Source organism: Myxocyprinus asiaticus, chromosome 14, assembly GCF_019703515.2.
Source record: "Myxocyprinus asiaticus isolate MX2 ecotype Aquarium Trade chromosome 14, UBuf_Myxa_2, whole genome shotgun sequence".
In the NCBI taxonomy this organism is placed as follows: Eukaryota; Metazoa; Chordata; class Actinopteri; order Cypriniformes; family Catostomidae; genus Myxocyprinus; species Myxocyprinus asiaticus.
In genome coordinates, this window is record NC_059357.1 from 50,066,035 (window position 1) to 50,089,499 (window position 23,465).

A 23,465-nucleotide genomic window follows, 5' to 3' on the forward strand; every position below is an offset into this window, starting at 1 on the left:
GAGAGGTTGCCTCTGTCCTTCAGGTGGAAATTGCCACCCTTCTGGTGAAGGGAGCAATAGAGCCCGTCCCCGTAGCCGAGTTGCGCAAGGGCTTCTACAGCCCTTATTTTTTCATGCCCAAGAGAGGGGGAAGGTCACACCCAATCTTGGACCTGCGTGTCCTGAACAAGGCCTTACACAGGCTTCCTTTCAGGATGTTAACGCAGAAGCAGATCCTGGCATCAGTACGACATCCTGATTTGTTCATGGCCATCGACCTGAAGGACACGAACTTCCACGTATCGATCCTTCTTCGACGCATACCCTTTCTTCGGTTTGCTTTCGAGGGACGAGCTTACCAGATCAAGGTCCTCCCCTTCAGTCTGTCCTTGTTCCCTTGTGTCTTTCCAATGTCGCAGAGGCTGCCCTGGCCCCGCTAAGGGAGAAGGGCATACGCATTCTCAATTATCTTGATGACTGTCTAATCCTAGCTCACTCGCGAGATCTATTGTGTGCACACAGGGATCTTGTGCTTCAGCACCTCGACCGACTTAGGCTTCAGGTCAACTGGGAGAAGAGCAAGCTCTCCCCTGTGCAGAGCATCTCTTTTCTCGGTATGGAGTTGGACTCGGTCACTCTCAGGGCACGTCTTACGACCGAACATGCTCCGTCAGTGCTGACTTGCCTGAAGAACTTCAGGCAGAAGGTGCGGGACCAGTGAAACAATTTCAGAGTCTCCTGGGGCATATGTCATCCTTGCGGCAGTTCTCCCCCTCGGGTTGATGCATATGAGATCGCTTAAGCACTGGCTACAGTCTCAAGTCCCGAGGTGGGCATGGTGCCACAGCACCCGGTGTGTGACCATTATGCCACAGTGCCATCAGACTTTCAGCCCTTGGTCGGACCTGCCGTTTCTATGGGCAGGTGTTCCCCTAGAGCAGGTCTCAAGGTGCATCGTGGTCACGATGGGCACCTCAAACTCGGGCTGGGGCACCGTGTGCAATGGGCAGGCACAGTCAGGGCTCTGGATGGGGCCCAGACTCCAATGGCACATCAACTGCTTAGAGTTGCTGGCAGTATTGCTGGCCCTGAGGAGGCTCCAGCCATTGATTCAGGGCAAGCATGTGTTGGTCCGAACCGACAACACAGCGACCGTAGCGTACATAAACCGCCATGGCAGCATACGCCCGCATCGCTTGTCGCAACTCGCCCGCCGCCGCCTCCTTTGGAGTCGGCAGACCTTGAAGTCTCTGTGAGCCACTCACCTTCCGGAGGCCCTCAACTGTGCAGCAGACACTCTCTCACGGCAGGTAACGCTCCGCGGGGAGTGGACAATCCACCCCCACATAGTCCAGCTGATTTGGGAGAGATGTACCTGTGGTACTCCCTGTCCGAGGCCCCCCTCGGCACAGATGCCTTGGCGCACAGCTGGCCTCGGGGGCTACGCAAGTATGCATTTCCTCCTGTGAGCCTCATTGCACAGACTCTGTGCAAAGTCAGGGAGGACGAGCAGCAAGTCCTGTTCGTTGCACCATACTGGCCCAACCAGACTTGGTTCTCGGATCTGATGCTCCTGACAGTAGCACCTCCCTGGCGCATTCCCCTGAGGCAGGACCTTCTCACTCAGGGGCAAGGCAAGCTCCAGACCTAGCAGGTCTTCCGCCAGCAGTGGTAGACACGATCACTCAGGCCAGGGCCCCCTCTACGAGGCGGCTGTATGCCTTGAAATGGCATCTTTTCACTAACTGGTGTTCTTCCCTTGGGGAAGACCCACAGAGATGCGCCGTCAGGTCTGTGCTGTCTTTTCTTCAGGAAGGGCTGGAGAGATGGCTGTCTCTCTCTACCCTGAAAGTGTATGTGGCTGCCATAGCAGCTCACCACAATACACTGGACGGCAATCCCTCACGACAGCACAACCTAATCAACAGGTTCCTCAAAGGCACGAGGAGATTGAATCCTCCTAGACCACTCCTGATCCCCTCTTGGGATCTCTCTGTGGTCCTACCTACCCTACAGAGAGCCCCGTTTGAGCCCCTGGAGCAGGCCAAGCTGAGCACTCTGTCTCTGAAGACGGCCCTCCTGGTGGTGCTCACTTCCATCAAGTGGGTGGGGGACCTGCAGGCGCTCTCTGTTACCAGCGAATGCCTGGAGTTTGGGTCGGCACACTCTCACATGATCTTGAGACCCCGGCCCGTTTACGTGCCCAAAGTTCCCACCACTCCTTTTCAGGACCAGGTGGTGAGCCTGCAAGCACTCCCTTCAGAGGAGGAAAACCCGGCCTTGTCGTTGCTGTGTCCAGTTCGCGCCCTGCACATCTATCTGGACCGCACCCAGAGCTTTAGATGCTCGGAGCAGCTCTTTGTCTGAATTGGAGGACAGCAGAAGGTGAAAGCTGTCTCCAAGCAGAGGTTGGCCCATTGGATTGTGGATGCCATTTCTCTCGCATACCAGTCTCAGGACTTGCCGTGCCCCTTGAGAGTCCGGGCGCACTCCACTAGAGGCATTGCATCCTCCTGGGCACTGGCAAGGGGGGCCTCTCTAGCAGACATATGCAGAGATGCAGGTTGGGATATGCCCAATACCTTTGTGAGGTTTTATAATCTACGCATAGGCCCGGTTTCGACCCGAGTGTTACGCGGTAACAGCAGGTAGACCGGGCGGCCGGTTGGGTGTACTGCTTGCATTGTGCCTTTCCCCTTTTTCAAAGGTGATAACGTGTGCTTTTTGTCCACAACAGTTCCCCGTACTGGTGAACTCCGGACGCCTCTTTAATTCTTTAGCACTGTCCGGTGACGAACTTGGCGGAGGAGTAACGCCACCAGGCCCAGTACTCGTGGCATTCCCATTTTTAGGTGAGCCCGTGTGCTTGGGCTCAGTGCTCCATGCGTGGTGATTCCCCTTTGGTAATCCCGTATGATGAGTTTCCACTGTTCGGTTTCCCCCTTAGGTGAAACCTGTGTTTCCCCTCATCAGAGCTTTCTCTGTCTCGGCCACTGTGCTGCGTACCCTCTCTGTAGATAGGGTCCTCCTCTGGTATCATTCCACTGGTGTACTTCCCCATTGGTAAGTCCATGTGAGGTATGCTCCACATGTTAACCTCCCACCGGAAGGATGTGGTCTCCGTAGTGCCCTCCTTCCTGGAGAGGGAAGAGCACTTCCCAGCGCTATTCTAGAAAGTGCTTGGCGGGAGATTGACTTTTACTGAGGAGTGGCTTCTGTCTGGCCACTCTACCATACAGGCCTGATTGGTGGAGTGCTGCAGAGGTGGTTGTTCTTCTGGAAGGATCTCCTCTCTCCACAGAGAAATGCTGGAGCTCTGTCAGAGTGACCATCGGGTTCTTGGTCACCTCCCTGACTAAGGCCCTTCTCCCCTGATCACTCAGTTTGGCTGGGCGGCCAGCTCTAGGAAGAGTCCTGGTGGTTCCAAACTTCTTCCATTTACCGAAGATGGATGCCACTGTGCTCATTGGGACCTTCAATGCTGCAGAAATTTTTCTGTACCCTTCCCCAGATCTGTGCATATAGAACATTATAATATACACTATATTGCCAAAATTATTCGCTCATCTGCCTTTAGACAAATATGAACTTAAGTGACATCCCATTCTTAATCCATAGGGTTTAATATGATGTCGGCCCACCCTTTGCAGCTATAACAGCTTCAACTCTTCTGGGAAGGCTTTCCACAATGTTTAGGAGTGTGTTTATGGGAATTTTTAACCATTCTTCCAGAAGCGCATTTGTGAGGTCAAACACTGATGTTGGACGAGAAGGCCTGGCTCGCAGTCTTCGCTCTAATTCATCCCAAAGGTGCTCTGTCGGGTTGAGGTCAGGACTCTGTGCAGGCCAGTCAAGTTCTTCCACACCAAACTCGCTCATCCATGTCTTTATGGACCTTGCTTTGTGCACTGGTGCGCAGTCATGTTTGAACAGGAAGGGGCCATCCCCAAACTGTTCCCACAAAGTTGGGAGCATGTGTAACAGGTATAGAAAGTATTATGTTCATATATGTAGAATTACACAAAGAAAATGTTCAAACGTGTACCTGATATGCCTGTCTCTGTGTGTGCACCTTCCCCTTTAAATTTCTGAATGCAATGTTGGTCTGATTTCCTGTCTGTGCACCTCCTCTTCCCTTTCTGCACTGTCTCTGCATGGGAGAGGTGGGTTTCTAATGAGCTCTGATCAATCCAGTTACATCTTTTTCTTTTAAATTACTTTTATACTTAAATCTGTCATCTAAATCATATGAGACATTATTTTTCATGTATATTTGATTATTTACATATTTTCATCAAGTTTGGTCACTTTTCTGTCTGATGTAAACTGGAAGCACATGCTAATTACATTGCACTTACATTCATCTTACAGAAATGAAAAAGGGTGAATTCACACCATATATATACATACTCATGTCTTATCAGGTATGCTGTTTTGTTACTAATGTTGTTAAATTAATTTCATTACTGAAATGTTGCCCTTTCTGCACTGTCTCTGCATGGGAGAGAAATGAAAAAGGGTGAATTCACACCATATATATATACATACTCATGTCTTATCAGAAAACACAACGCAGACTAAACCGGTTACACATGGAATTGTCCAAAATCTCTTGGTATGCTGAAGCATTCAGAGTTCCTTTCACTGGAACTAAGGGGCCAAGCCCAGCTCCTGAAAAACAACCCCACACCATAATCCCCCCTCCACCAAACTTCACAGTTGGCACAATGCAGTCAGACAAGTACTGTTCTCCTGGCAACCGCCAAACCCAGACTCGTCCATCAGATTGCCAGATGGAGAAGCGTGATTCGTCACTCCAGAGAATGCGTCTCCACTGCTCTAGAGTCCAGTGGCGGCGTGCTTTACACCACTGCATCTGACGCTTTGCATTGCACTTGGTGATGTATGGCTTGGATGCAGCTGCTCGGCCACATGAACTTTGGAGGTCTGTAGCGATTGACTCTGCAGAAAGTTGGCGACCTCTGCGCACTATGCACCTCAGCATCCGCTGACCCCGCTCTGTCATTTTACGTGGCCTACCACTTCGTGGCTGAGTTGCTGTCATTCCCAATCGCTTCCACTTTGTTATAATACCACTGACAGTTGACTGTGGAATATTTAGTAGCGAGGAAATTTCACGACTGGACTTGTTGCACAGGTGGCATCCTATCACAGTACCACGCTGGAATTCACTGAGCTCCTGAGAGCGGCCCATTCTTTCACAAATGTTTGTAGAAGCAGTCTGTATGCCTAGGTGCTTCATTTTATACACCTTTGGCCATGGAAGTGATTGGAACACCTGAATTCAATTATTTGGATGGGTGAGTGAATACTTTTGGCAATATAGTGTATATAAATGACATCAATCTATAAATAATTGTAGAACAGTATAATTAAATAATACTCAGGCATTGTTTATCTATTATAGAAATAGTTTGTATTTATGTACCATAGAACATACCATCATTATTGTTCATCCATTTTATGTACCACAGAACTTAATTGAGGCATCAACTCACCAGCTAGTTTTAATCAATATTTAAGGGTGAGAGCAGTGGGCTGAAGATTGTATTAAATTTGTATAATTGATTTTTAATTGCTGATGTATGTTTCTCTTTAATAATATGATCCCTTAATAGATGTAGCCATTGTGTAATTGATATTTGGTATTTATTTTTCAATTGAGTAGTGGCGATAGCTATAGATATGAGCAGAAGCGTTGAATGTTCAAGAGGAGGGTTAATTTGAGATGTGTCACCTAAAAGGTATAATAATGGGAGTGCAGGGATTGTAATTTTCAAGAAATCTGATTATGACATCTGTCCAGAACTGATGAACAGGTGGGCATAACCAGAGTACATGAAGGGAAGTGTCTGGTGTATTTAAATTGCAATTAGTACATCTGTCAGAAGTTACTAGTCCCATTTTAAACATCTTACGCTGTGTTATGTGTGTTTTGTGTACAATTTTATACTAAATTAACAGGATATTTGTGTTTGTACTTAAGATAAAAGTATTTCTGCAAACTGTTTTCCAGAATTCCTCATCTGTGTTGATATTGAGATCTTTTTCCCATTGTTTAACTGGTGCTGCTGTATTAGTATCTATAGACGATATTAAAGTGTATAGTTTAGTAAGTGTTTTTACTGAGTCACTAATTGTGGTGATATGTTTTAGAATTGGGGGAGGTTGTGCAATATCTTTGTTTCCAATTGTGGTTTTAATAGAATTCCTAATTTGTAGGTAATAGTAATAATGTTCTTTTCCTAAGTTAAATTTCTGTATTAATTCTGTAAATGTAATGAAGGTGTTGCCAGTAAACAGGTGATATAGATGTGTGATGCCTTTCTCTTTACATTTAATATTGTTAAGTGGAATTTGGTTGATAATAAAATCAGGATTATGCCATATAGGTGAGTTGATGTGTGGTGTGAGCTCATGGTTTGTCAATGTATTAATTTGCCACCAAGCAGTGAGAGTTGTTTTAATCGTCATATTCTTAAAAAGATTTTGCTGTTGATTTTTTTTTTATTTATTTATTTTTTTTTTGTTAGTGATGGGAGATCAAATATGGTTATTTCTTTACATTCTGCTTGTTCTAACTCTAGCCATGGGTTTTGGAAACTGTCACATTTGATCCATTTACAAAAGTATTGTAGATGAGATGCTAAGCAATAGTGTTGAAAATTTGGTGCTGCTAGACTGCCTTGAGCTTTATTTTTTTGAAGTATTTGTAAACTTATTTTAGGATTCTTTTTTTTCCAGTAAAATTTGTTAATTTTTTGATTTAATGATGTAAACCATTTCTTAGTTGGTCGTACCGGAGTCGTGGTGAACAGATAAAGGACTTTTGGTAGTATATACATTTTAACTGTTGCAATACGACCTATAATGGAAAGTGGTAGGTTCATCCATCGTGTTAAATCATCTTCTATTGTTTTCAGCAGTGGAATGAAATTGAGGTTAAACAAGTCCGAGAGGTTCTGGGATATGTTTATTCCTAAGTATGTCATATTATTTATTTTGAATGGTGTGTCCTGTATGCTCGTGTCATGTGGTTTCATATTCAATGGTAAAAGTGTTGATTTGGTCCAGTTTATGGAGTAGTCTGATATGGTAGAATATTCGTTGATGAGTTTAATTATTTCTGTAAGTGATGTTTTGGGATTTTGTACAAAAAGTAATATGTCATCTGCGTATAAAGAAATTTTATGATTGGTGTTGGTGATAAAACACCAAAAATATTATCATTCTGTCTTATTGACAGAATGATAATTCTGAGGTTCTATAAATAGAGTGAAGAGTAATGGTGATAAGTCGATTATATAATCCTTGTCGAGTCCCTCGCTGAAGCTGGAATGATGATGATATTATGCCATTCATTATAACAGATGCTAGTGTTGTATTATATCATGTTTTAATCCAGTGAATAAAGGAGTTTCTGAACCCAAATTTTTTAAGTGTTGTATGAAGAAAGTACCAACTGACTTTATCAAAAGCCTTTTCTGCATCCAGTGATACGATTATTGTCTTTTTTTGTTTTGTTTTGTTTACATAGGTTCATTATGTTGAATAATCATCTGGTATTGTTTGATGACTGGCATCCTTTGATGAAACCTGTTTGGTCTGGATGGATGAGAGATGAAATTACCGATTCAAGACGTGTGGCCAGAGCTTTACTAATTATTTTTAAATCAGTGCTGATAAGGGATAATGGGTGATAACTAGTGCATAATGTTGGGTCTTTGTGTGGTTTAAGTAGGACTGAAATTAGTGCTGTGTTCATGTGAGATGGGATAGAAGAAGTATTTTGAATTTCTGCTGTCATTCGCAAGAATAATTGTGATATAGTTGACCAAAAGTGTTTGTAGTATTCTGGTGGGTATCCATCTAAACCTGTGGCTTTATTATTTGAAAGTGTGTCGAGAGCCTGTTTATATTCAATTTCTGATATAGATTCTTCTAATGATTCTCTTTGGGTTGTGGTTAGACTGGGTAGAATTATATTATTAAGGAATGAATTAGTGTCTTTAATTTTTGGTTCTTTGTCATTACTATACAGATGTTTATAAAATATGCAAAAAGTGTCATTGATTGAAATGTCTTTCCTTCTGGGTTCTTAACTACCTGGATAAGTGTCTTTTCTCTGTTACGTTTGAGTAAACTAGCAAGGTATTTACCTGATTTGTCATTATGTTCAAAATGTGTATATCTTAGGCATTGTTTTTGAAATTCTATCCTTTTATTTAGAATAAAATGATGGTGCCACAGATGGCCGCCTCGGTGTGGAGCGCTCCTATTGTTTTGTTGTTTTTGTTTGTTTGTCCTGTGTTTAGTAATCTTTTTCCAGTCAGTTTTACCAGAGACGAACTACTGAACATTTGACAGCTTATACCAGACAGTCTTTTCCCGGTTTTTGAATATTCAGACGTTTTGCTGGACATTTTAGTCGGAGGCACGACTGTGTTGGTTAAACGTGCTAGGAGATGCAGGTGAGGGAGATGAGCCGGTGCGCTGGTCAAACTCTGTTGGCGTGGCTTTCGAACAGCCCTGCGGAGCATTCATCTTGCGAATCTCCGCTCTCTTCCTAACAAAATGGATGAATTACATCTCCTCACCCGCACAAACAAGAGGACTTTTCAACTTCTGCTGCCTTGTGCTTCACAGAAACATGGCTGAGTGAAGCCATTCTGGACAGCGCATTACATCTGCTGGGCTTTCAGCTGTTCAGAGTGGATCGCATCACGGAGTTAATGGGGAAAACGAAAGGTGGTGGAACATGCTTTTACATCAATGAAAGTTGGTGTACAGATGTAACAACGTTAAAGAGGATGTGCTGTCCTAATTTGGAAGCACTCTTTATTAACTGTAAGCCTTTCTACTCGCCGCAGGTGTTTTCCTCGTTTATTCTGGTGAGTGTGTATATCGCGCCAAACGCATGTTTGAATGCCCTAGAGCAGCTTTGGGACTCTCTGATCACTGTCTGGTTCATCTTCTTCCAACCTACAGGCAGATATTAAAATCAACCAAGCCAGTAGTAAGGACTGTAAAGAGATGGACCAATGAGGCAGAGCGGGAACTACAAGCCTGCTTTGATTGCACGGACTGGAGTGTTTTTGAGGCTGCAGCCACAGACCTTGATGAGCTCACAGATACTGTTACATCATATATCAGTTTCTGTGAGGATATGTGCATTCCTACCAGGACTTAAAATTCAACAATGACAAACCGTGGTTTACAGCAGAGCTCAGGCAACCACGTCAGGCCAAAGAGGATGCTTACAGGGGTGGGGATAAAGTCTTTTACAATCAGGCCAGGAACACACTGAACAAGGAAGTCAGAGTGGCTAAAAGAAGATACTCTGAGAAGCTGAAAAACAAGTTTTCAGCTAACGACCCTGCATCAGTGTGGAGTGGCATGAAACAACTCACAAATTACAGGACTCCTACCCCCAACCCTGTGGTGGACCAACAACTGGCTGATGACCTGAATGTGGAAAAATATGGTGTGGTTGTTTCAAGGAGCACAATATGATGATACTTGAACAAAAATGAGCTGCATGGTCGAGTTGCCAGAAAGAAGCCAATGCCACAAAAAAGCCCGGTTACAACATGCCCGACAAAACCTTGACATGCCTCACAGCTTCTGGCACACTGTAATTTGGAGTGACGAGACCAAAATAGAGCTTTATGGTCACAACCATAAGCGCTATGTTTGGTGAGGGGTCAACAAGTATTGCGCTCCTTGAAACAACCACACCGTGTTTTTCCAGAGCAGCCTGTATTTCTCCTGAGGTTACCTGTGGGTTTTTCTTTGTATCCCGAACAATTCTTCTGGCAGTTGTGGCTGAAATCTTTCTTGGTCTACCTGACCTTGGCTTGGTATCAAGAGATCCCCAAATTTTCCACATTTTAATAAGAGATTGAACAGTACTGAATGGCATTTTCAAGGCTTTGGATATATTTTTATATCCTTTTCCATTTTTATAAAGTTCCGTTACCTTGTTACGCAGGTCTTTTGACAGTCCTTTTCTGCTCCCCATGGCTCAGTATCTAACCTGCTCAGTGCATCCACTTGGGTGATTTCTATTACCATTATGATTTAAAAAGGAGCCAAACAACTATGTGATAATAAATGGCTTCATATGATCACTATCCTTTTTTTTTTTTTTTGCATGATCAGTCATATTTTCAAAATCAATGCCAAAATTTCACAATTTCTGCCAGGATATGCAAATGTGTATAACTATTTTTTATTATTATCTATGTCTTGCTGCTGTTTTTGTATTGTTGTACACTGGAAGCTCCTGTCGACAAGACAAATTCCTTGTAGGCGTAAGCATACTTGGCAATAAAGCTGATTCTGATAATACCTTTGTAGCCACCTTTTGTTTTATTTATCTCCTTTAAAGTCTGTTCATTGGGATTATGAGAGTAAATATTGTGTAATGTGTGTATTTTATTTTCTAATTCTTTTTCTATTTTTTTGTTCCTTTTATATTTGTATGTAGAATATGATATGATCTTTCCTCTTAATACAACTTTAGCTGTCTCCCAGAGAGTCAGTGCAGAGATGTCTGGTGTGTTGTAACGTATGCTGGCTGCTGACAATGACGAAGATGACGTGAAGATGAAGAACCCAAGTGCAGTTTATTTCCAAAGTGAGAACCACTAACCCTGACTACAAAACAAAACATGGACTGGACTGGACTGGACTGGACTGGACTGACTGAGCGTACCAAACACATACCATCACATTCAATACTCGACAACTAGACAATGAAAACATGAGGGCTTAAATACAAGACATGGGAGAACATAAACCAATGAACAAACAGAACTGATAACAAGATAATTAAACAATAAACCAATGAAAACATGACACATGAACATGGAGGGAAAACAAGACATCACATGACTAGGGAACAGGAACTAAACTTTTCCAAATAAAAGACATGAATCAACAAAATACACCTGACAGTTGTTTGTTTCCATGAAGGATGCCCATTCTTTTTTAATGTATTCATTAACGTCTTTGTCTTGAAGTAGTGATGTATTCATCCTACATCTAAATGATTTTGTTTATAGCGTTCCTGTTATTGATAGTTATAGTGATTGGTGCATGGTCAGAGATAATGATAGGGTTTATTGTTGTATTTAAGATGTCTGGAATGAGGGAATTGCTTGTTAAGAAATAATCAATATGCAGATATGATTTATGAACTACTGAGAAATAGGTGTATTCTCTTGAGTTTGGGTTTGTTAGTCTCCAGCTATTGCCAAGACCAAGGTCAGTCATATATTGTTTGATGGTTTCTGTAGATTGCCACAGAATGATGGCGTATTCGATTTGTCTTGTGTTGGATCCATAACTGTATTAAAGTCTCCTCCAGTTATGATAGCTGATTGGGAGAGGTTGGCTATTGAAAATAAAAAATTATATAAATATTAGCAATGGTCAGTATTTTATTGTTTAAGGTTATGTTGATGATAACATATCGTCCTTCTGGATCACATATGGTTGAATGATTAATAACTGCTATGTTTTTATTGATTAATATAGCTACACCTCTTTTCTTTGAGTTATAGGATGCAGCATATATTTGTGTTAATTGTGTATTTGTTAATTTCTTGTGTTCTTGTTCCAAAAGGTGAGTTTCTTGCAATAAACATATATCTGCCTTAAGTTTTTTTAAGGTGGTTTAAAATGTTGGATCTTTTAGATGGTGAATTAATGCCTCGTACATTCCAGCTTACCAATTTTAGATGTGACATTCTGTGTTAAGATAGTATGTAGCTTTGTTCAGTATTTAATATAAATATCTGTACCCTATTATATGATATAGACAGAAAAAATACATACAGTGCACATTCAATGTCAGACAAACACGACATGAAACAATGAGAGCACTTTTTTTCAAATGAATACACAGATAACATATTTTGAATGCGGGAGGTAGGTGATTATTACTTATCTTGTATTGCATTCATTGGCGACATTATTTTTCCGTTCTTCCTTTCGTAATGCATTATAACCAGTATATATTGTCATTTCTGTAAAGTTGGCCATCAACATGTCTACAGTGAGGACAGCTTTCCTTCCATTTTGGCAAAATAGTTTCATGAATGGGATCAATAGTCTCCGTCGGTCCTGAATCTCCCATGGAAATTGATCGTTAAGTCCGAAGGTAGCTCCTCGCAGCACTTCACCCTTGCTCTTGACCAGTTCTTTCTGTTTGTAATGCTCAAAGTTTGTAATGATGGGACGTGGATGTTTAGTGTTGGCGTTTTTATTGTTGTTAGATCCGAGGTGGTGGACACGGTGAAAGGTAATATTGTTGACAGTCTCTTTTGGGAGTTTAAGATTAGAATGCATTAAATCTTTGATCGCTTGTTCCGGGTTATCTTGGATTTGTTCTGGTATACAAAACAATTTTCATATAATATTCACCTTTTTTTTTTTTTTTGCCAACGTGTGAACGGCTTGTAACGCAACTTAAAAAATTAGTCCTCCCGGACTACCTAGGTTGCCTATTAAAGCCTGTAGACTGATTTTCATGTGAAGGGAGCGGGTCGCTTTTGCCGGGAAAATCCAAAGGATGTGACGTTTATGCGCGCTCCCTAGAGCCTGGCCTCAGTGGTTCTCTTCCGCTATTCAACAGCGACAACAGTCTTCAACACTAGGTAAATGTTATCTTAGAGATGGAATCCAGCAAACGTCTGGCTCCCAGCACAACTCCGACTCCTACACAAACTCTGAGTAAGCCAAAAAAAAAAAAAAAAAAACATTTATCTACTGAATCCTGTCTGGCTAAGTGGGAAAATGATCGTGGTCGGGCGAAAACTAGAGTGAACATCGGCAGGGCATTTGATTCCTGGAGGGAACATCGTTCGGTTTTGGGGATCAAAACCGACCCTGAATTGGCGTTCTTCTTATTGGACAGGTAAGTTTACATAAGTGCAAAGCATGTGAAATATAGTGCCATAAGGATTGATCTGTGTAATTTTAGCTAACTTGATCTTGCCTGCACAGGATTACGTATTTAAAATACAAAATATAAGTAACTGTGTTCCACTAAAGTTACAATTTAAATCATTGGTAATTAGAATACAGTTACATTCAAAAAGTATTTTGATTACTGGAGAGATTACTTTGCATTTTATTGTCATTTGTTTCATTTAATATTTAGTCCTTTCAGATGGAAAACATTTATACATATAAATGATGTGATCCAAAGTGCATTTGAACAGCGGTGAAACACTTTCTTATGATGTGTTACATTCATATGAGAAGTAAGTTTGAAGTAAACGTAGAGCAGAAGAAAACTGCCAGCTTTACGCTAAGCTAAAATGCTATTTCTAGCCATTTTACATGCACATGTTACCAGGAACAATCATATTATTTTTATCAAGAAAATTCACATTGGATCATAATTTCTTGTTTTCAAGACCTTTGATATTATGGCAAAAATCTTATTCTTGATAATAATTTTTGTATTGTTTTCCTGTAAACATATGTAATTTATTTTATTTATCTTGTTTTAGAAACAACACAGCATAGGATATTTCGATTTTTAAGAGAATGTATTTTTAACATGTGTATTCTGTCTTACTGTACTGGCAGAGTTTTTATAGTCAAAACAAGTGAAAAAATCTACCAGTGCTGAAGAAGTAATCCAAAGTATTTAAAATACATTACACTGACCTTGAGTAATCTAACGGAATACGTTACAAATGACATTTTACAGTATGTATTCTGTAATCTGTAGTGGAATACATTTCAAAAGTAACCCTCCCAACCCTGTAAGTGATAGTGACAATAAATACATTTTATTTGATGCATTGTGTACTTCATATATAGTAAGCAGCAGTACTGCACACACACACACACACAGACACACATAAATGGATACTGTACATACAGTACTGTGCAAAAGTCATAGGCACATAAAATGTTTCACAAAAACATTTATCTTAAGATAGTTATGTATAACTTCAGCTTTAGTGTGTCAATAGGAAATATAAATGTTAGACTCAAAAATATTACTTTTGTAAATAGAATAGATTAGAATAGAATAGAAGAACAGGGAGCCCTGCAACAGATAGCATGGCCCCCACAGACCCTGACTGAAAATCGAGTCAGTCTGGGATTAAATGAAGAGATAGAAGCAATTGAGACAGCCTAAACAGAAGAACTGTGGCAAATTCTCCAAGAAGCTTGGAACATCCTATCTGCCAACAACCAAGAAAAACAGTGTCCAGTTGTACCTAGGAGAATTGCTGCTGTTTTGAAGGCAAAGGTGGTTACATCAAATATTGATTTAGCTTTTTTTTATGTTTACTGGACTTTGTATGATGTTAAGTGACGGCATTATTTTTGAAGACATCCTTACTATGCAAGATTTTTCACCAGTGCCTAAAACATTTGCCCAGTACTGTACATATATTCTAATTTAAATTGTGAGCATTTACTCTATATAAAATGTATACATTTTATATTTGTAAATTAGTGAAAGGTTCCTTGTTGATGACTGTGGGGGGGGGGTTATAGTGACTGTTGAACTGTCATTCAACGAGCAGGGTGAATTTAACGCGCTAAATGCAACAGTGGTTCTTGATTTCCACCTGCAGGGAAAGGTGAATCTTAGATTATAAAAATGATTAGGCTGATTTAATGGCAGAGTTTGTGCTGAAGCATTATTTCACTATCGAGTTGAGTTTAGTTGATTATGATGTTTATTGCTTGAAATTGTATATTTGTAAACCACAGGAAATTATTCACTTTATGCTTTATTTATATCTCAGACACTTTTGAAGTACAATTCTGTTAAATTTATGATTCAGTTAATATCATTATCCTCCAAGTCAAACAAGAGCTCAGTGAAATGATCTATGGTTGGTTTTTGAAGATTCCTTTTAATGACGGCAGGGTTTTTGGGTGCATGAGCACTTGTGAGCAAAACCACCCACGTTATGCCGCTTTCTGTGAATGAACTAGACACTTGCGACTGTCATGTCTCATGTGAAACAGCCCTAATAGCGTTAGCAGTGGGATTTTCCAGTGTTATGGATGTAGCATTTGCAGTATAATTGTGGAAATGTAACTTCACAAGGAGTACTAATTAGTATGTATTTCCCGACATTTATGCAGATAGAGTCCAGACATAAAACATATTTCAATGCAGAAAGTTTTTTATTTTTTATTTTTATAAAATAGGGAAATGAACTTGAATACTAAAGTAAATTGAAAGGACAAATTGAAAACTACATAGAATAAAAAAAAAGAAAAGTTATAATGACTAAGTTCTCTTATTTATATGCTTTCACTTACTTTAGTCTATGTTTGAGTGGAGGGGAAAAAATCAACAAATTATTGTAATGTCAACAGAACAGAATAAGAAGTGTGTTGTAGGTCATAAACAAGAAAATAGTTCATTTTGTTTTGCCTTCATATACTTACAGTATATGCTTTTGTTCTAAAAAACAAATTACGTTTGTTTTGCAGGACACTAATTATGAGATGTTGATATGTAATACAATAGAAGTATGTTTTTGTTACATTTACATTTTCTTACTTGTGAAGGTTAAAATAAGCTTAAAGTACTGATATTGCATGAATTCCAAAGAACTCAGATACATAAAGTTGATTTCAAAGGAAGTTTATTCGGTTAAAAATAACAAAAAGTAGCCTATTATGCCTCTGTGTTATGATCAAGCAGTGCGATGTGACGTGGCAAAACTTGCACTTTTTCGTTGATCATAAACAGGAGTGATGATTTTATCGCGTCACCTTTTGTGTGTTGAATTAACTTTATATTCGTTTCACCCAGTGTTCTATCTTTAACAGAAATTCAACAAATATGCAAGAACACGCTTACTTTACTGTGTAACTCAGACTCAGCTCACAGCGTGCCCACACTGATACTCCGAAAATGGGAATTTCCAACTTCCTACTAGAAGTGTAATAGAATGCCACTCAGAGTCAGACTTCCAACATGGAAATTCAAATTTCAATGAGATGCAGGTGCATGATGTCACACAAACATGGCAGCACTCAGGAAGAAGTTAATGATAAACATTGTTCTAAGCAAATAAAAAGCACCAGTCAAAGTTTCAACATTACTTGTTTAGCCAACGTTTGCAGAGACAGGTGTGTAAAGCACTTTAAATTACACCCGTACAACTAATACTCATACACCTGTTGAACAAATGCTAGCATTGTTCTACAGTTTGGTTGTAAAGAGATGTCTCTGGTAAAAATCAAACAGCAGTGGTGCATCTGAGGAACCCAAAATCATGCCTCTATATTTTTATTTATTTGTTTATTTATTTTTTATTGTACTTCACATATTCATTTCAGCTTTGTCCTCTTTATGAATGAATAGGAATTTATCCTATGACTCCCACACACGTCATCTTTGCTGAACTGCCAACCCATCACACACACACACACACACACACACACACACACACACACACACACACCGCATTGATCTTTGCAGGTAAATGTTTTGCATGCAGTGATAGTGCCTGTCAGCAGTTTGAAATACTGAAGTGAGAGCAGTGTACCGTTGAGTGAACTGACACATTTTACTATTCCTAATGTAGACAGCAACAGAAGAGGAACAAACATCATACTTAAAAAAATTCATGTAGGAAGTTCATGAAATACCTTTGAAGCAATAGAAACATACAGAAAGCAACATTTTCTCAAACATACTGACAAAGTCAACCCATCCAAATCAAACATCAGAGTGTTTACAGTCAAACATTCACCATTCAAGACTAATTCATGCTCACTGGAGTTAAATGTGCTGATCAGATCAAATCACTCAGATTTAGTGATTAATTTCTACAGTAACAAGGGTGGCTAGACTATTATTTACAAATAAATACATTTAATAAACAATGAACAGGGCAACAGATTAGGTGTTATTATGTGTCATATGAGAGACATCACTGAATCATTTATAATTTGAAAATATGGCTGATGTGGAAACTATACATATTGCATTATAGCTTTAAAACACATTAAGAATGATTGAACTTCAATCTTTAACATTACAAAAAGAGGGGCCTCTGCCCAAGGAAGACACAGATTACCAACAGGGAAACGAATTAGCGGAAGATATACATCGCATGGGGTTATCTATGGGGAACCACCACATGCGGAGCACCTATCCCAGTACAGGGCTTAGTTAGCACATGTACTGAGCTGGCAGCGAGTTTCTCCGCGAACTCGTCTGCCACAGAGCTCGGAGGAAATCATCCAGGAAACACAGTTTGTGAACACTACTGGGAGTCAACAGCGCACGTCTTCAGCTCAGGGGAGGTGAAAAGTGCTATGCTCAAGCAATACACCCGGCCAGCTGTCCTGGACTTACTTGCTTGTGCGTGCCACTACACGGGATGAAACCGGTTCCACCCGGAGATTGTAGAACCTCGCAAAGGTGTTGGGTGTTGGGTACACTGGTCAAGGCCCAGGAGGCCACCACACCCCTGGTAGAGTGGGCTCGTAGCCCTGCCGGGGGTGGAACATTATGATATGCCATTGTTATGGCGTCAATGAGCCAGTGGGCGATCCTCTGCTTGGAGATAGTGCTTCCTTTCCGCTGTCCACCAAAGCAGACAAAGAGCTGCTCAGAGACTCTAAAGCTCTGTGTGCGATCCAAATAGATGCGTAAAGTGTGCACAGGACACAGCAAAGTCATGGCTGTGTCTGCCTCCTTCTGGGGCAGCACTTGCACGTTCACCACCTGGTCCCTAAAAGGGGTCGTGGGAACCTTGGGCACATAGCCCGGTCAGGGTCTCAGGATCACGTGAGAGTAGCCTGGACTGAACTCCAGGCACGTTTCGCTGACAGAGGACGCTTGCAGTTCTCCTACCCTCTTGATGGAAGTGAGCGCAGTCAGGAGGGCAGTCTTTAAAGAGAGTGCTTTAAGCTCAGCTGACTGCAAGGGCTCAAAGGGGAAGAACTACAGAGAGTTCCCATGAGGGAACGAGGCGCGGTCTGAAGGAATTCAACCTTCTGGCACCTCTCAGGAACCTGATGATCAGGTCGTGCTTCCCTAAGGACTTACCGTCCATTGTGTCATTGTGTGCCGCTATAGCGGCTACATACACCTTCAAGGTGGAGGGGGACAGCAGCACTTCCAACCTCTCCTGCAGGAAGGAAAGCACTGATCCGACTGCGCATCTCTGGGGGCTTCGCGTCAGGAAGAACACCACTTAGCAAACATACGCCACTTAAAGGCATACAGGCGCCTCGTAGAGTGGGCCCTAGACTGAGTGATCGTGTCTACCGCTGCGGGTGGTAGGCTGCTTAAGTCTTCTGCGTCCCGTCCAGGGGCCAGACATGGAGATTCCAGAGGTCTGGTTGCGGGTGCCAGATGATGCCCTGTCCCTGAGAAAGAAGGTCCTTCCTCAGGGGAATTGGCCGGGGGGCTGTCATGAGGAGCATGAGGTCTGAGAACCATGTCTGGGTGGGCCAGTAAGGTGCTACCAGGATGACCTGCTCCTCGTCCTCCCTGACCTTGCAGAGGGTGTGTGCAAGTGGGCTCACTGGGGGAAATGCATATTTGCGAGTCCAGGGGGCCAGCTGTGTGCCAGCGCGTCTATACTGAGAGGTGCCTCGGTCAGGGCATACCAGAGCGGGCAGTGGGAGGATTCTTGAGAGGTGAACAGGTCTACCTGTGCCTGCCCGAATCGACTCCAAATCAGCTGGACCACCTGAAGGTGGAGTCTCCACTCTTCCCTGAGGTGCTGCTGACTCCAGAGGAGGAGACAGCAGGCGAGTTGTGACATACAACGGGAGCGCAGACTGCCTTAACGGTTGACATATGGTACCATTGCCGTGTTGTCTGTCCGAACTAACACATTCTTGCCCTGGATCAACAGCCGAAACCTCCGCAGGGCGAGCAGAATTGCCAGCAACTCGAGGCAGTTGATGTTCCAACATAGCCGCAGACCAGTCCATGAGCCGGCGGCTGCGTGCCCGTTGCATACAGCACCCCAGCCCATTTTGGAGGCATCTGTCATAATCACGACATACCTGGAGACCTGCTCTAGGGGAACGCCTGCCTGTAGAAATGTGAGGTTGGTCTAAGGGCTGAAGAGGCAGTGACAGATCTGTGTGATGGCCACGCGATGTGTCCCACGGTGCCATGCCCATCTTGGGACTCGAGTCTGAAGCCAGTGCTTAAGTGGTCTCATATGCATCAACCCGAGTGGAGTGGCCACTGCTGAGGATGCCATATGCCCCAGGAGCCTCTGAAACAGTTTCAGTGGAAACACTATCTTCTGTATGAACGCCTTCAAACAGGTCAGCACTGACTGTGCGCACTCATTCATGAGGTGCACCGTCAACGAGACTGAGTCCAACTCCAAGCCAAGAAAAGAGATGCTCTGAACTGGGAGGAGCTTGCTCTTTTCCCAGTTGACCCGAAGCCCTAGTCGGCTGAGGTGTGAGAGCACCAGGTCCCTGTGTGCACACAACACATCCCGTGAGCTAGGATTAGCCAATCATCGAGATAGTTGAGGATGCAAGTGCCCACTTCCCTTAGCAGGGCAAGGGCTGCCTCTGCAACCTTCGTGAAGATGCGAGGGGACAAGGACAGGCCGAAAGGGAGGACCTTGTACTGATACGCCCGACCCTCGAATGCAAACTGCAGGAAGGGTCTGTGTCGAGGTAGAATCGAGACATGGAAGTACGCGTCCTTCAGGTCTACCGCTGCGAACCAATCTTGATGCCGGACGCTCGCTAGAATGTGCTTTTGCATCAGCATCTTGAATGGGAGTCTGTGTAAAGCCCGGTTCATTACTCGCAGGTCCAAGTTTGGTCGCAACCCACCGCCTTTCTTCGGTACAATGAAGTAGGGGCTGTAAAACCCCCTCTTCATCTCGGCCGGAGGGACAGGCTCTATCGCATCCTTCCGTAGGAGGGTAGCGATCTCCTTTGCGCAAGGTAGTGGCATTTTCACTCTTCACCGAGATGAAGTGGATGCTGCTGAACCTGGGCGGATGCCTGGTGAACTGAACCGAGTCAGACGGTCCGGACCAGCCATCGCGACGGGTTGGAAAGCGCAAGCCATGCGTCCAAGCTCCGGGCGAGGGGGACCAAGGGGACAATCTCATCAGATGTACTGGCGGGTGGGGCCTCATGACAGGGCGGAGCCTGAGGTGCCACGCTGTGTCATGGCCGTGCTGAGTTCAGGGACATCGAAGCACTTACCTAGCTCCTTGTGACCACCCCCGGAACAGTCTGGGATGGGGGAGGAAGAGGCCTGTCCTCATGACTCATGGATACTGTCACAACGGGGGCGGATTTGTGCCACAGCTGGGCGTGCAGGGGAGACTGCCGCTGGAGCGCCAAACCTGCAGAAATGGAATGGTGGACAGTGGTTGTGATGACGGCTGTGCACACCATGTATGTGACCCAGGGAACAAGAAAACCGCTCTTGCTGAACTCTTGGGTACCGCAGCCACTTGGGCATGTGCCGCAATTAAATGCAAAGGTAACAAAAGATTCTCCTCCCGGCCCTCCACCGGGGGATGGAGTGATCTGCTTACCAGCTCCAGAGCAGCAGGTTTTGTCGTTCCTGGGTCACCCGCTTTGAAGCCTTTTGCGGGTTCTTGCCAGCTGACCATGAGACGGGTGGCGTCTGCTTCCTGCGGTGGGCTCCACACCGGGGCAGGGCCACAGGGGCGGGCTGTGGCAGAGCCGGTGCAGTCACCGCAGGGGGACACCCTTGGTGACGAGCAGATGGGGTGCGGGATCCTGAGCCGTGCCGGGGCAGGATGTGCTGGATACCCTCCGTCTGCTGCTTCACCGCTGAGAACTGCTGGGCAAAGTCCTCGACGGTGTTGCCGAACAGGCCAACCTGGGAAATGGGGCAGCAAGGAACCGTGCCTTGTCAGCCTCTCCCATCTCGACCAGGTTGAGCCAAAGTTGGCGCTCCTGGACCACCAAGGTGGACATCGCCCGCCCGAGAGACCGCACCGTGACTTTCGTCGCCCGGAGAGTGAGGTCGGTCGCCAAGGGAAGTTCCTGCATCAATCCAGGGGCGGAACTACCCTCGTGCAGTTCCTTTAGCGCCTTGGCTTGGTGGACTTGCAGGAGAGCCATGGTGTGCAGGGTGGAGGCGATTTGTCCAGCGGCACCGTAGGCTTTGGCCGTCAGAGACGACGTAAACCTACAGGCCTTGGACGGGAGCTTTGGGCACCCGCGCCAGGTGGCTGCGCTCTGCGGGCATAGATGCACCGCGAGCGCCTTATCCACCGGGGGGATTGCCGAATAGCCCTTGGCCGCCCCACCATCGAGGGTAGGGACCGGGCAGTAAAAGTTTCCTCCCACGACCTTGTCAGCTCCTCGTGCACTTCCGGGAAGAAAGGAACTGAAGCCCAGGAACCAATCATCGAGCCGCGAGGGTTCTTACGAAAGCAAGCTGCGACCGCATCGTTGCCATGGACATGTTCTCGCAATGAGTACATGACCCATCCACGAACGCTGTCTCCGTGTGGGCAGCGCCCAGACATGAAAGACAGTGATCGTGGCCGTCAGAAGGTGACAGATAACAACCGCAACCAGGAATAACACACAAACGGAAAGACATCTTTAAAAAGACGTTCCGTGTGTGCCGCTCTATTAGAGAAATATACTCTTTTAGAGAAATATACTCTTTTATTTCTGCTGAAGCACCCAGGGGTGTTCTCTGTAGTGCACCAGTGCAGATGGGGGAGAAGCCGCTGAAATGTGCCATCAGATCCAGCAGAGGTGAATGAACAGCCGTGGGAATTCAGCTCGGTGAGCATCGACCGTTCGGCTCCGAAGAGAAAATTTGAATGAGTGGTTGAATTTTATACCCGTATGTCTGGGGGAGTGGTATACAAATACCACTCGCCAATTTTCATTGGCCTTTTATCAAGACCAGAGGTGTTTCGGGCTCCCAAGAGTGACTCCTAGTGTCACTAAATCGACACAACGTCGAGTGAGTGACAGATAGGGAACACATAATTTAGTGTATATTTCTTACTCCCAATCATAATCGAGTTGTTATAGCAGTGTATTTTACTGATGTCATATAGATTCCATTCACATAATGAGGCAGAAAACAGATTATTTATAGAATATCCAGCCTGCAGCTGATAGCAGATGTTTAGTGTGGGCACCCTGAAATTTTTTTTAACAGGTTAAACTTTGATACATTAATTACTGCATTTAACAATCAATTCTAATAGCTATAATAATGCTCAGCATGCTTTAGAGGCCGTCTCAGATTACATGCGCTCTCGGAACAAATGCGGAGCACGTGACTAAGCAAACAAGTGCACACTTTAAATTAAGATAGTTTATTCTATCAAATTCTGATTTCTGCCTATTATTATTAGCAAATATTATTGCTGTCCTTTTCTAACCCAATCATGATCCTGTATATTGTGCATATTGTGAAATATTTGGAGAATACACTTGGAAAGTATTAGGTCCACTGCTTTTCTTCTTGTATATGCTTCCCCTGGTAGACATTATCAGGGCCATGGAATTAGATTTCACTGTTATGCAGACGATACTCGGCTTTATATTTCTTGAAGACCTGGTGAAATTTCCTAATTCTCCAAGTTAGCAGTTTATTATAATATCAGTATGGATAGCTAGACATTTCCTTCTCAGTTCTGAAAAAAACAGGTATTAATTATTGGACCAAAAATCTCTAAACATAAGATGCTAGAATATACAGTCGTATGCAAACGTTTGGGCACCCCTGGCCAGATAACATGTTTTGTTGATTTTCAGAGTAAAAAAATAGACAACAAAATCTTTTCAGTTAATATAATTAAAATTGACATGCAAATGTATGCAAATTGTGGTTCACATTTATTATTTATTTGCTTAATTTTATAGATGAAAAAAAGTAAATGTGGCAGGTGCAAAAGTTTGGAAACTCTTCTGTTTATCCACAGGTGTTATATTTCTAGTGTTGTTGTTTTTTAATGTCTCAAAACTTGCAGCTTGTTAGGCCTTGATCTAAGTTTCATGATGACAGGCTCTTCTAAGCAGCTGACTGAAGATCTGAAAATGAAGATAATTGACCTTACAAAGCAGGGAAGGCTATAAAAAAACTAAACATTTTTAGCTAGCAATTTCCACTGTCCAAAATGTAATTAAGAAATGGAAGTTCAGAGGAACTGTTTAGGTAAAGAGAAGATCTGGAAGAACAAGACAAATCTCCTATCTGGTCAGTATTGCAATACAAAACCACCAAATCATTGCTAAGGACCTGAAGAAAGATTTAGCTGGCACAGGAGTAGTGGTGCAGAGGTCCACTGTGCAGCGTTGCTTGCACTAACATGATCTACATGGAAGGGTCATCAGAAGGAAACCTTACCTGCGATCTCATCACAAAACTCAGCACCTAAAGTACACCTTTTGGAACCAAGAGCTCTAGTCTGATGGATTTAAAATGTAACTCTCTGGCTACAATCACCAAAGGT